Raw genomic sequence first — 12050 nt, 5'->3', positions numbered from 1 at the left:
TCTAATACTAATAGTAGAGGATTCCCTGGCTTACGGCCAAGTTCATAGTTGGAAAGCTATAGCTATAAGAAAGGAATTGGAAAAGATAATGCTAAGTGAAGTTAGTCAATCTCCAAAAAAACAAATGCTGCATGTTTTCTCTGATATAAGGAGGCTGATTCATAGTGGGGCAGGGAGGGGGAGCATGGGAGGAATAGATGAATTCTAGATAGGGAAGAGGGGTGGGAGGGAAAGGGAGAGGGCAGGGGATTAGCAAGGATGGTGGAATGTGATGGACATCTTTATCCAAAGTACAAGTATGAAGACACAAGTTGGTTTGAACATACTGTATATACAGCCAGAGATATGAAAAATTGTGCTCTATATGTGTAATATGAATTGTAATGCATTCTGCTATCATTTATTTTAAAAAGTTAATTTAAAAAAAGAAAGTCATTAGTCATGTTGAGTCAAAACTGGCCTCTGAGATGTCTACTCTTTTGTACAAGTCCTGTACTTGACTGCAGTGGTGGTCTCAACAGGAATTGTGAAAATGTCCCCAAAGATGGTCTTTAGTAGGGAACCCCTTGATGGGCTTAGCTGTCACTTTAAACTCTCAGCAAGACTGCAGGCACTAATCATGAAGGGCCCCTGACATTAGATGGAAGGACCCCAATGAAAGGCTGGGGTACTGGGGCAAGTTTCTATTTCCTAAACCAGACCAGATTGCAGAATCATAAGAAATGGGAAGCTGCTGTCTTAAGCCTATTAACTTTTAAGTTATCTCTAGAGTGGTTTTTAACGCAACAATAGGTAACTGAAATGTGCACATATACTCAGAGTTTCACATAAAACCTCTGAGACTCACTGAAGCCTATTCCTAAATTCTTGAGGGAGTGTGCCATGAGACCAAGTTCGAAGTTCCCAGAATGACATGCTCCCAGGTCCCAGCCTCGTCCCAAGTGATGCACCTCCATAGAAAGCATTCCTGTCATTATGCGGCTCCCTCTTAATATTCATTCCCTCTATTTGGAGTACCATCTTCTGAAAATCCTAACCATTCTTCAGGCCCATCTCTCACGCCCTTTCTCCTAATAGGGCTTGTCTTTCTTCTCACCCAGCGTGGCCACCACCAGGCGGAACCATGCAAGGAACCAGATTCAGAAAGGCCTGTGAAGACCAGGCTCTCGGCAACCCACCCCACCCCACACACACACACACATGCACACACACTTAGGCTCCCCGTAGCATTATTTAACAATTGCATGGTGGCACTTACACTTTCCCTTTTATTATTCACGTTCTTCCTAAAAGTGGTTTGAGGAACTGTTTCTCTCATTTCTGGGAGTCCCATAGGGCCTGATTCCAGTTCTCCTCCTAACTCCACCAGTACTGGCCTGGCTTGCATTAATGACACCTTGGAATCAGTGTCACAACAGGGCCTTTTATTCATCTGGTTCTCATATCTGGGTAAAATATTTAGATGTTTGACTGTTAATACATGACTATAAAATCCACTCTGCCTCATAATGACCTTGGTGAGGAGGCAATTTTTTTTCTTTTCTTTTTTTCTCTCCTCCTCCTCCTCCTCTTCCTCCTCCTCCTTCTTCTTCTTTTAAGAAAAAAAAGACTCTAAAGTCACTTCCTATTTAAATGTGAACTTAAGAATTCTTGAATCTGAAGGCCAGGCTACAGTATCAAGAGCTTGTTTCTCCAGCTTCCTATGTGGGTCTGTGTTCCTCTAGAACGTCACACTAGGAATGAGTGGGCTCCTCAGTTCTCTTTCTACTGAGGTTGTTTTGTTTTTGGTTTCAGGGTTTTTGTTTTGTTTTGTTTTGTTTTGAGTATTTGAGACAAAGTGCTGACAGTCTGACTTCCCCTTCTGTTCACAGCAACAGTAATCACATCCTTAAAACCGAATACCCCCAGGGCCGGCCCAGGATGGTTCGCAGACTTGGACATCTCTGTTCTGTTTGCTTTGGAAAGATGGAATGGAAAGTGAAGGAGGCTGCTAGGCCTCCTTCTTCGTGGAAAATAGAAGGTGATGACTGATTTATCCAAACTCAGTTAAGACATCTGGTCTATTTTATGTTCTCTCCACAATCGAGAGTCACAATTTGGTGGCAAAAAAAAAAAAAAAACAGAAAGCATTATGATACAATGAGCATTGTAATAGACGATACAATAGTAGATGAGGACACCTAAAAATCTCTATTTATACTCAAGATTCTGTTAATAGCAGGCATCTTTAATGCCAAGATTATAAAGGGCGAGCATTACACCCTGAGGGCTACATTGTACAAGAAACAAGTAACCAACACTCTGGTGCTTAAACATCTTATCAGATACTTACAGAAATAACTCTTCAAGCCTAGGGGGTTAGCTTAGTGGTAGAGCATTTGTTTAGCAAGCACAAGGCCCTGAGTTCAATTCTCAGATCCACCAAAAAAAAAAAAAAAGAACTCTTTGAAAAAATCAGTTATTCTGAAAATGAAGACAACACATTTGACCCATGCAAATTGTCACTGCATAGGAATGACACTGGGGTGGGCTGGGAACAAGGCCCTGTCAGCAGTAGCTGACCTACTGTGTGATGATCCATCTCCTGCAAAGGGTAGATGTTCAGTACACAGAAGTAGACTAAAGCAAGAATCATCTCTTTCTTCTGTGCCAAGGCTAGATCCAGCTCATATCTACTGGGGATAATAAAGAAGAAAAGCTCTTCAATAATTAACCTCTTTTTATACTTGCAGAGCCCAATTCCATAGAGGACTTTTATGCCTTCAACACTAAAAGAACCACATAATCCAAAGAAGGTTTCTCCCACCTTCTAGCCAATGGTTACCTGACCCAGCGCTGGAACTTTACAGATGGCACATTGAGATCCACACAGTTCAGTGACTTGCCTACAGCCACGCAGAGAATACTTGGCAAAACCTGAATTATTTCTAATTTCAAAGGTTGGGTAATTTTAATTAAATTGTTGACAAGGTCACTTTCTAAATGTTTATTGATCCATAAGAATAAATGGACCCATGGGACTGGGTTTCTTCGTGGCTATGCAGCCAAGTGGGCCTAATGTCAGTCAAAAGCATCAGGTAAGGACAATTTTCCAAACTTAGCCAACAAGCTCCAACTCTGAGCTTGTTGACCAGCTGTTAATTTATAACCAGGCATTCTCTGTCTTCCAGTTCTTATCTTACTCACGGAGGACAACAAATAAAAACTATCCCTGGGAAAATAACACCATCTCCAAGTTCTGTAAATGGTGACTATGTAAGACCATCTTTCAACAAGGAGGATGAATTAAATATTATAAATTTAGCTGCTATTATGGGCTGAACTGGGTCCTCCAAAATATGTTGAAGTCCTAACCCTCAATACCTGTGAATGTGAAATTTTTAAGGAAAAGAGTCTTTGAAGATGAGGTCATTAGGATCATTAATACCCTAATCCAATGACTAGAGTCCTTACAAGAACAGAAAAAATTGGCCAGGTGTGTTGGCGCATGCCTATAATCCCAGCAGTTTGGGAAGCTGAGGCAGGAGGATCTCAAGTTCTAAGCCAGCCTCAGCAACTTAGTAACGCCCTAAGCAACTTAGCAAGAAGTGTCTCTAGATAAAAAAAATTAAAAGGGCTGGGGTGTGGCTCAGTGGTTAAGCACCCCTGAATTCAATCCCCAGTACATAAAAAAAATGGGAAAAATTGTACACAGGCACACACACAGGGCAAGTACCATATAAAGATTAAAGTTTTGCTGTCACAAGCCAACAAACTCTAAAGATTGCCATCAAATCACTAGAGGCTAAGGGAGAGGCATGGTGCATATTCTCCTGGACAGCTGTCAGAAGGAACTCATCTTGATGTTGACTTCTAGCCTCTAGAATATTTAGACAATTTTCATTATCTAAATCACCCAGTTCACTTTGTGATACAGACTTAGGGTTCCTTGTCTGAAGTGCTTGAAACTATAAATATTTCCAATTTTGATTTTTTTTTATTTGGGAATATTTTCATATACTCAGTGAGATATCTTATGGATAGGACCCAAATCTAAACATAAAATCCATTTCTATTTCATATTCACCTTACACACATAGACTGAAGATAATTTAATACAATGTTACTAATTATTTTGTGCATGAAACAGATGTTTCATGATGAAGAATTTTTTCTTTGTGGATCATGGTGATGCTCAAAAAGTTTTATATTTTTTGGAGCATTTTGGATTGGGGATTTTCAGATTGATGATGCATAGTCTGTATTTGTTCAGCAATCCTTGCAAACTAATACCATTGCCCCATGTGAAAAAGAGGAGTCGGAATTAGAGTGAGCCTTCCAGCTCAATGACTGTGGTTCCAGGTAAAGGTAGACTAACACAGGGGCTCCGAGTCCACACCTGGCGCTGGGAAACGTAACTCTGGCCATGGGAGGGGAGAGGCCACGCCTCTCAGACAAGGAACAAATACTTACCAAGCCCCTAGTAGTGTCAGACACTGGGCAGCCATAAGCAGGAAGACCCAATCCCCGCTGAGAAGGAAATCCGGTTTCCCAGGGAAGATCAGTTTCTATCAAGGAGCTGTAAGTGAGACACATGCTAAGGAAACACAGGTGGCCCTGGGAGCATCAGACTGTGGGTGTGCCAGACAGGCTTCCCTAAGCAAATAAGGCGTTATGGTTTGATCCTCATATGTCCCCAGAAAAATCTCATGTGTTAGAATCATGATCCCCAAAGCAGCAAGGTTCAGAGGTTGGACTTTTAGGCACTGATAGAGGCTCTGACCTCATCAGTGGTTTAATCCATTTTCTGGAATTATTCGTTGATAGCTGGTTGGACTACTGGGTAGAAACTGTCAGCAGGTAGTGTAGGACTATAGGCAGGTGAGTCCCTGAGGGCATGCCTGGATCTGTTTCTGTGCCTGGATCTTCTCTTTCTCATTCTCTCCCTGCTTTCCTGCTGCCATGAGCAGAAAGGCTTTCCCCTGCCACACCCTTCCACCATGATGTTCTGCCCCCTGTGTATACACAACAGAACAGTGTGGTCAGGGGAGTCCGCCAACCATGGGCTAAAACTCCAAACCCATGAACCAAAATAACCCTTTCCTCCTTGAGTTGTTCTTATCAGGTATCTTGGTCACAGTGACAAAAAGCTGACTAACACCTGAGGCTTATGGAGTGAAGGTAAGAGAAAACCAGGAGTGGAGGGGAAGAATTAGCACCCCAACAGTAAGGAGGGAAGGGCATGCATGGCGTGCATGCTCCAGGCAGGACCAGCACGGAGCTCTCACTGTCTGTCCCTCTCTAAGGGAAGGGACAGTCTTGATGGGCAGAAAAAAAGAGAGAAAGTAAGGCTGATGACAGAAGGAGCAAGTGTATTGTTCAGCATGTGGTGACAGCCACCAGTTACTACAGAAATGGGCCCTGTGCCGGTCAGTGCGTGCTGAGCGGGCCCTGTTTATAACAGCAGCAGTTACACACTATTTCAAAGGAATCCCACACTTCCAGGCTCCCATCATGACTCACTTCCAAACTTCAAAGGCATGTTTAGACTTCAGTTGGACCCGATGGCATTCTTTCCGTGCTCTACGTAAGCGAGGAGTCTAGCAGACTGGAAACGCAAATTATGAATAAACACACATCATTTAATCTAGACCACACAGCCAGTTTTTCTTTCCAACCCCTTTGGGTTGTTAGGCTCCTGTGAGAGAGTGTGTTCCAGGTGTTTGCTTCTTTGTTTGAAAAAGGCAAAGAAGAGTTGGATAATTGCTCCAAACTACATACTCCCAACTACACAAATGAAAGACACACTGAACACTAAATGCTCAAATTTGAAAAATGAAAACATCCTGCAGGATTTTGTGTCACTATGCTCTTTTCTCCCCCTCCCTCATGGCAATCCTGGAATAAAGCCATTAGTGTCCCCATGAGCTTGAACCAAGCTTGAGTGCCATGCAGGACACAAGTCTCAGGAAGTTCTATAGAACATGTAGAGTGGACAAGAGGAGATTCAAGATGTACCTTCCCCTCACCTCGCCCACTACTCGCAACAAGAAAGAGCAGAGAGAAGCACCCACAGTCCAATGTGAGGTTCCCACTCTCACTTGTACGAAGGATCTCAGAAGAAGACTGAGAAGGGAACTTTCTTATGCCAACCCCTATCTGCCACATGACACCCAACCCCCTGTCTTTCTACTCAATTCAACCTTCCTACTCTACCTTGACATGATGCAATTCACTGTTTGTGATGATTTTGCCTACCAGCTCTCTGACCTGCTGGATTGTAATCTCCACAAGATGGGGACAGTGTCCCACTTATTCATGGCTGTATCCCCAATACTTAGCACAGTATCTGACAACCAGAAAGCTCTCAGTAAATCTGGCAATCAGCTTTCTGCAATAATTCCTTGGTGCAAAAGCTTTTGTGAAAAAGTTCCAGAAGAAGTTTCCCATAAAGCACATGGTCAGCAAGACAACAAACGTTCTCTTACTTTGCTGCCAGAATCACCTTGACCAACCTCCCAGGGAATGATGTATAACATCAGAATGCCAACTCATTCATCTTACAAAGGGATTGCAGAAGAGTTCACAAACCAATGTGGCACATGCATGCTGTCCTGCCTGCAGACCCATAAGGCAAGCCAAATTATAATCAAAATTTATGTAGTGAACAAAAAAATCAAAATCAAATACAAAGGACATTCCTGAGAGAGTGTGGCCAATGGGACCCCAACAATCCAAACCGGTTCATTCAGCAGGCCTCTTGGGCTTGAGGGAAAGGAGACAGACAGCTTGGTCTTCATGCTATCTCCTTTCCCAGCCCCTATCCTGATCAGCCCTCCCACCTCCCAACTTCTGATTAGTAACGTTTTTCCAATACTTAATCATCCAATCAGGACTACTTGTTCTTATCTGGGAGTATGACTTTAGTGTTCTTATTCTCTTCTGTTTTGCATTATTAACATTTATTGAGTATTTAGTATGTGCCAGGCACTGAGCAATTTTTTTTTTAATCCTTACAACAACCCAGGAAAGTAGAGACCTTTATTATTCCATTTTTTAAATGAGTAAAATGAAGTTTAACATGGTTAAATGACTTACATGGTCATATGGAAACTAAATGATAGAACCAATTATAATGTCAACAATTTCAAAATTCACAGGGAAACCAGAGACTTCCCCAGAAACCATCACACAGACAGATGATAAGAAGGAAACTGAAGAGATCCTCAGATGTTTCTCACTCATCATGAGAGCACTAGATTTTTATCTCATGGAACTTGGAGGCACTGGTCTCACACCACTCACATTCACATCCGACTTCCTTAAGGATAAAAGAACTCACCAGGTGGCAATTATCAAGAATACAAATAACAATAAATGTTGGCAAGGATGTGAGGGAAAGGGCACATTGCTGGTGGGACTTCAAATTGGTGCAAGCAACCACTCTGGAAAGCAGTATGGAGATTCCTCAGAAAACTTGGAATGGAACCACCATTTGACCCATCTATCCCACTCCTCAACATATATAGACCCCAAAATCAGCATACTATAGTGCTGCTACCGCATCAACGTTTGTAGCAGCTCAATTCACAATAGCTAAGCTATGGAACCAACCTAGGTGTCCTTGGACAGATGAATGGATAAAGAAAATGTTGTATATATGCACAATGGAATATTAATCAGCCACAAAAGAGAATGAAATTATGGCATTTACCACAAAATAGATGAAACTAGAGACTATCGTGCTAAGTGAACTAAGTCAATCCCAAAAACCCAAAGGCCAAATGTTCTCTCTGATATGGGGAAGCTGACTCACAATAGGCTGGGGGGATGAGGGGGGAGAATAGCAGTTCACTAGATTAGACAAAGGGGAATGAAGGGAAGGGAGAAGGATGGGAATGGGAACGATACTAGAATGAATTGGACATAACTTTCCTATGTTCTTATATGAATACACAACCAGTATAACTACACATAACGTACAACCACATAAATGGGAAGTCATACTCCATGTGTGCATGATATGCCAAAATACATTCTACTTTCCTGTATAACTAAAAATTAAAAATTAAAAAAATTTATAAACTTCACCAGGTGTAGGTGTGTATGCCTATAATCCCAGCAACTTGTGAGGCTGAGGTAAGAGAATGTCATGTTCGAGGCCAGCCTCAGAAACTTGAGAGACCCTCAGCAACTTAGCAAGACCCTGTCTCAAAATAAAAAATGAAAAGAACTGGGGATGGAGTTCAGTGGTTTAATCCCCAGTACAGATAATAATAATAAATAAAAGAACCAAGGGTAGCTCAGGGTCAGTCCAAAAATATACCTGTGGTCAGCATCCTTTCTCTCCAGTCCCAAGGTATAGAAATCTCCTACCCAGTTTCATGGAGGAAGATCAATCAACAAAATATCCAACACCAGTTCTGGCCAATTGATTAAATTCAACTGAACAAATATATTTTGAGCAGCATAGTAAGGATTGCTCGCTAGCTCTCAAAATCTTTTCCTTCTTCTTTGTAATATAAAGTTCTAACTTTGCTTTTAAACCAGACACCATCCCAGTCTCTGCGGCAGCAGATGCCCAATGACCTGTGACTACGTCACTGCTAGAACCGGTAATCTGGAAGCAATGGTGTTATGTGGTACTTTCAGGAATTCCTGAATAGGGAGGAAAGGTAGTTGAATTTGAGAGTGTAAAAGAAATTTCCATATACAAATGCCCACATTAATTGGCATTTATCCGAATACAAGGAAAGTCCCCTGAGATTTTACCACATGTAGGCGTCCTTCTGTCTGCCTGAAGACGGATATATTCCAATGTACATTTTGTGCCTAAAACAGAAACTAACAAATATGTCAAATAGTCTTTTAGACAAAAGAGACAGCATGAGCTGGGCATGGTGGTGCACGCCTATAATCCTACAGACCAGGGAGGCTGAGGCAGTTGGATCACAAGTTCAAAGCCAGCCTGGGCAATTTAGTGAGACCCAGTCTCAAAATCAAAGAACAAAAAGGTTGGGGATATAGCTCAGAGGTAGAGCACCCTGGGTTCAATGCTCAGTACCACCAAGAAAAAAAAAAGAGAGAGAGAGAGAAAGACAGATGGATAGACAAAATAATTGCTCAGATTAAAGAGTTTTAAAAGTTTTCTTAGGAGAAGCAAAAATCAAATCACCTTTTGAAACATGGGGACTTAAAAATTCAAATGAATTGTAGAGAAATCAGGGGACACCCAAGGCTAAGGGTAAACTCCACATTGCAGCCAGGATTTGTGAGTGGTGTGACCAGGTCTGCTCTGCTGGGCCTCCCATCAGGGACCCACAGGTAGAGTCACCAGCTTGTCACCCCACTAATTACTTCCGCTTGCTCCCCACAATGCACCGTGGGCACTGGGAATTGTCCTACCCTTTAGTTCTTGCTATTGCAGTACATTCTGCCTGGCCCTGGGGTTGTTTTGTCTCTGTGTTTTGCAGTAATTGCTGGTTTGAGCCCTTTGTAAAACCTGTCAGCATTAAATCTGTTTCCTATCACTTTGAAACTAGCACAGGGTGAAAGCCCAGGGCCTGGGGAGGTAGAAATGGCTCTGAACAATTAAAAACAAATAAAACAGGCTGGGGATGTTGGTCGGTGATAAAGCACTTGCCTACCAGGCAAGGGACCCTGGGTTTGATAATCAGCACTACAAAAGATTGATTAATTAATTAATTAATTTTAATAAGAATTGGCTCTGAGCTCAGCGGAGAGCTGCCCCCTGCAGCCCTCCTGAGCCATCCTCAGGTTACAAAAACCACGGTTCACACTAGAGAAAAATAACTAATCCAACTGCCAGGGTCCTAAGAGGAACAGCTGGTGGACATTCTATAATTGAAAGCCCTCGACCTGCCTGGCACCTCTTCTCCCAGAGAGAAGGAAATGGGGGTGCAGGCTTTGCCTTGTGAGGTTCTTCAGAAAAATGGGCACCTTCCTTTGATTTGGAAGATGTCTACACAGATAATTTATTATTAAACGTCAGCATCCTGACCTACATCTAGAATAATTTGAGATAAGCCCACAGCCTTCTGTAACAGGGCTTCAGTTTTTTTCCATCTCGCTCTTTATCAGAAGAACACCATTCAGGATGGGTTGAGAGGAGCTGAAGATCATTGTCAAGGAAAGGGGAGGTGTTACAGGTGGAATTACCATGGCTACCTCCCCACCCCCACCCAGCTCCTATCCCTAGAGCCAATTTTATATGGTGAGATCCTAACCCTAGTTCCCCACGATGCACCTTATTTGGAAATAGGCTTCTTGTAGATGCATTAGCTAAGACCAGATCACACTGGAGTGGGTGATCCCCTAATACAATATGACTGAATCCTCATAATGGGAAATTTCTCTCTAGCACAGCCTGCTGCTGCTGGGCTCTGTGAATTCCCTTTCATCACACATAAGGAGGACGGAGGCAACCCTGATATCTAGGTGGATCCCTCCTAACTAAAAGGCCAGTACAAAAGGCTTTGAGTGGGCTAATATTTAAGTTGCTCACAGTCTGGGATGGCCGTGGGTTTTGCAGCCTGCAGTGTTCCTGGGCCTCACATACTGAATCCCAGTAAACACTCTCCTAAAAAACAGCTAAGAGCACACATCCCACAGAAGTTCTCTGCCTCTTGTATATCCCATCCCAATGACACACCCATGTGTCATACCTTCCTCCTGAGAAGCCCAGGTAGGTTCCCCACATCCAGATGTGCCCCACAGGTTTTCAAAATCAACAGCCTTGCAAACTCCTCTGGCTCTTTCCATCCCCAAAGGTGTGTTCTAAGGCCACCAAGTCCATCCCATCAATTTAACTTAAAGTAGCTTTTTCAGGGATGAGTTTATTCATCCCTAGCCCTCATTTGAAATTCTGAGACCTTCAAACTATGCTGACCTCTTAAATAATAAAGGATCCTATAGGAAAACAGTACTGGAGATTGAACCCCGGGCCTCCCACACATTAAACAAGTGCTCTACCCCTGAGCTACTTCCCCAGCCCATTTTTTTTTTTAAGTTTTTATTTGGAGACAGGGTCTTGATAAATTGCCCAGGCTGGTCTCAAACTTGTGATCTCTTGCTGCAGCCTGCTAAGTGGCTGGTATTGCAGGTGTGTGCCACCACGTCAACAATGGAGGTATTTCATCTGCATCATGTCCATGAAATACAGACCCACAGAAATAATATGCCTCAGAGATGAGAGCACACTGACTCATGGGCATCTCTCTTGATGCCAGGGCCTCGCTCCCTGAGGCCCATTTCTTTTGAGAAGCCAGTCCCCAAGCCAAGTGTCTCAGAGGCATTTCCCATATGATTGAGGGGACAAGACCCACCCCCCCATTCCTCATCCCCTATCCACTGGCCTATTCCCAGTCTCATATCTCCTAAGGAAGCCACAAAGCAACCAGCAAGGAGCCCACAACAAGGAAACAGAATAAATACCTGACACCTGTCCTAATGCACTGGCCTCCGGGACATTGATTTGTTTCCTGTTATCTTTCCTAATCTAGCCCGTGGGGTACCGATTCTTTTATTTTTTTAAGAATTTCCTTTCTTTGCTTTTTACAAAAAAAAAAAATATTGCTGTCCCTTCATTTGTCAGCTCACGGTTGGATCGGTATTATCCTCTTGATCTAGAGCTTTAAAAATTATTTTCTAGAGTTCCACTATTAAGGAGCTTAGGTCTAACTGAATGAGTTGAGCTTCATCTGTAAATTGAATGACCAGAGCATAAATCCTGTGGACAATGTATTTTGCACCAGAGAAAACCCTTTGGCTAGTGAAATATCCTACAGAATAGAAGCCATGTGTGAGGCTAACAGGGCTGACCCTTTGCTATGGGCCCTGAAAGGAGACAATGTTTTGTCTTTCTGTAGAGTTGATTTAGACTTAAGGGGCTGATAAGAGGGTGTCGCTTAAGGAAAAGAGGCTGCCACACTGCGGGGATACCTTAAATGTTACAGGACTTGGGCACAGCAGGGGCTTTGGTAAAGGGTGACCCCTTACAGCCTGCCTGATGAACCTGCAACTGTGTTTCCCATTCAGGGCAAAACGGAAGA

The 12050-nt window shown here is 42.9% G+C and overlaps 1 protein-coding gene and 1 non-coding gene across 4 annotated transcripts in view; one reads left to right on the top strand and one right to left on the bottom strand.

Moving 5' to 3' along the window:
* Rp1 (RP1 axonemal microtubule associated) overlaps positions 1–12050 on the bottom strand; it is a 316472-nt gene that overhangs the window by 292762 nt on the left and 11660 nt on the right. The window lies entirely within an intron of this gene.
* Trnaa-agc (transfer RNA alanine (anticodon AGC)) lies at positions 2354–2424 on the top strand. Its single transcript has one exon. It is a non-coding gene; the product is annotated as a tRNA-Ala (tRNA).

This window comes from Marmota monax, unplaced genomic scaffold, assembly GCF_021218885.2.
Source record: "Marmota monax isolate L192 unplaced genomic scaffold, Marmota_monax_Labrador192_F-V1.1 WCK01_AAM20220418_F8-fsc00044, whole genome shotgun sequence".
NCBI lineage: Eukaryota > Metazoa > Chordata > Mammalia > Rodentia > Sciuridae > Marmota > Marmota monax.
This window is presented reverse-complemented; position numbering and strand designations above follow the sequence as displayed.